The following is a 3,112-nucleotide window of genomic DNA, read 5'->3' on the forward strand; positions in this document are numbered from 1 at the left end:
CGCTGAGCCTGCGCGTCTGGAGCCTGTGCTCCGCAACGGGAGAGGCCACAGCAGAGGGAGGCATGCATACCACAAAAAAAAAAAAAAAAAAAAAAAAAGACATAATGCCAGGTTGCCTAGTTAGAAGGGTTTGTTAGCTGCAGTGGTGACTCCCCAGTGACAAGTGACTGAGGAGGTTCATTCCAATTTATCAGCAGTTTCTGTTCTATGCTGTTTCCTGGGGGTCCACAATCCTGGGCACTTCTGACTAGAGTGGTTTCCTAATCTCACGGGCAAGGAGTAGGGGTAGATTTTGAGAGGTTTTATCATATGATTGGTTTCACCACCGTATCCCGATAAAATTTTTTTGCTTTAAGAAAAAAGAGTGCCAAGAATATTTGAATTGATCAACTTCAAGGAATTATTGAGGGAAGAAAACATCAGAGGAAATGATAAGAATGTTAGCTTCTCTTTGTGGTATCAGAAGTAATACAAATATTAAGAAATACGATTATCTTAAGTGAATAGCACTATATTACAATAAATTTTGAGAATTATGAGAAGTAAGAATAAGAATAATCAGTGATGCCTTGGTCTACTGTTTCCCCACTTCCTCCAATTCCTTCTCTCTTCCTTCTCTTATACATCACTACATCCATGAATGTCTTCCTAATGAGCTTACCTGGAAAAGTACTATCACCTACTTCTAAGTTTTTAATATTTTGCACTTTCTTATTTATAGCACTTATCACACGACCATATATTGTAATATTTTGACCTAAAAGAAAAACATAAGTGAAAGAGTTCAGAACAACTGCTTTATAACTCCTTATTGCTAATAGTGTTTCAGCATGTACCTTTACTTTGCTTACCCTTACAATGGGCTCTTAGGTCTATGTACCTTCTTAAGGGCAGTTACTGTGTCATTTAATCCTGACAACCAAGCCAAAACTTTCACACATATTTCAGAATAGTCTGATTGTTACTAAAGAATAATAAATAATTAATTTTCTTCTGTTTTCAGTTAGCCATCTAATAAGTTAATTCATTCTAATGTAATGGGAATGTCCATTATTAATAATATGTCCATAGGGAAAATTGATATATTAATGTGGCATCTAGCATCTTAAATTCAGTGATATTTAAAACACTTCCAGAGAAGGCTAGGGTTCGTTCAGTAGAAGTGCTTTGGAGATCGCTGTGGGGGACAGGGCTAGGTGAGGTTGCTGTGAAAAAATAAATGGACTACTCCTCATCCCAACTTTAAGCAGTGTAGCTCAATTTTTATTATAATTTAACTTGGCCCTGTCTAATTCAATAAAAAATCAACTGTTAAAAATAGTTAGAAAGCCATTGGTGTAGTAATTGTAACAAAGGTAGTGTTTGATCGATCTCAGTTTTAATTCTGGCTCTGCCACTTAGAAGCTTACAGACCTTGAAATAGTTATGCTTTCTCTTGTCCTATGAAAATCAGATGATTTATTCCTACCATCCATCAGATACACCTGATGAACAATTTCCCATTCTTCCCAAGAAAAATCTTGGTCCTAAGGTTGACCAGTTGCGGATTGAAAATGTCAACTGGCATTTCAGCATTACATGTTGGTTTTGTGGTCAGGAACACAGTTAGTTGAAGCAAATTCTAAATTTTCCTAACTTCCTATGGAACATCATTTTACCAAGTCTACTAATACTGCAGTTCTTTTTATGAACTTCAAGACTCATCTCCTCTCTGATTTCTTAGTTAACATATTTTCCCTGAAGACACAATTATCTAAGCTAAGATTTTTCCCATTAGTTACATAAAAACATTGTTGTTTATTTCATTATGTGTCTGCAGTTCAGATTGAAAACCATGATTTAGGCTGAGATCTAAAACAGCTAATTAAACTGTCATAAAGAATATACATGTCATTAGACTTAGAAGTTGAAACTAATTTACATAAAATGGAAATTTATTTCAGGCTAGGTATCAAAATCATGGGTCCATCTTGATTTACCACTTTCTATTTACCACTTAATCACCATCTGATCTACTTATGAAACTGATCGTCTTATACTCCTACCCCATGAATGAAAGAGATCCTATGGAGCCTTTTCCAAACATATCTTTGGGATGTAGCGATCAAGGTGTTACTTCAGGCAGTCAAATAAGTAATAAAAGGTCCATCAAGAAAGGTGATACTGAGAACCAGGTTTGATAATTTTGTCTTACTACACAATCAAACTGGGCTTGATCCAAAATTCTTTAACTTTCTACTGGTGTAAAATTGCGTTCATTTATGTCCATAAGAGTAAAAGTGCTCAACTATAAAATGGATATAATACCCACCTACTGTGATTGAGTAGTGCTTGAAAAACATGAAACACTGTATGTGACATAAACAATCAATTATAGTCATTCAGAAATGGATATAGACAGAAGATAAACTGAACTGAGAGAAATGCTTTATTTTTTCATTTACCATTTTCACCAATACTGCTTGCCTCAAATTTACTTAAACTATGATTCAGTTTGTGTCAAATATGAGTTAATAAAAAATATCTTTATATATAATCATTAAAGTCTGTAGCCTCTGAAATAACATGGTGAATATGCAATCTCAGAATCAGAAGCAGAAATAGTCTCTGTAACTTTAGAAAATTTTTATTGAATTATAACATACATATAGGAAATGTGGAACTGAGATTTGTGGAATCCTATAGTAGGTACTTATTTTTTTTTGGCCACTTTCCACCCATATTTTATCTGTGAGATATATGTAGTTTTCTATGGTATGAATATACCACAATTACACACTGTAAGACTGATGGATACTTCAGTTATTTTCATTTTGGAGAACATATATACCTGATTTCATTGGGTGTTTAACTAGGAATTGAAATGCTGAGTTATGGGGTAAATATGGGTTTAGATTTATAGATAATGCCAAATGTTTTATTCAAGTTATTAGTATAACTTACTTTGCTGTGACAGTTATGATAATTCAATTTTTCCCACATCTTATCAATATTTGATATTGTCTGCCTTTTAAAAATTTAGGGGCTTCCCTGGTGGCGCAGTGGTTGAGGATCTGCCTGCTGATGCAGGGGACACGGGTTTGTGCCCAGGTCCGGGAGGATCCCACATGCC

Source organism: Physeter macrocephalus, chromosome 9 (assembly GCF_002837175.3).
Source record: "Physeter macrocephalus isolate SW-GA chromosome 9, ASM283717v5, whole genome shotgun sequence".
In the NCBI taxonomy this organism is placed as follows: Eukaryota; Metazoa; Chordata; class Mammalia; order Artiodactyla; family Physeteridae; genus Physeter; species Physeter macrocephalus.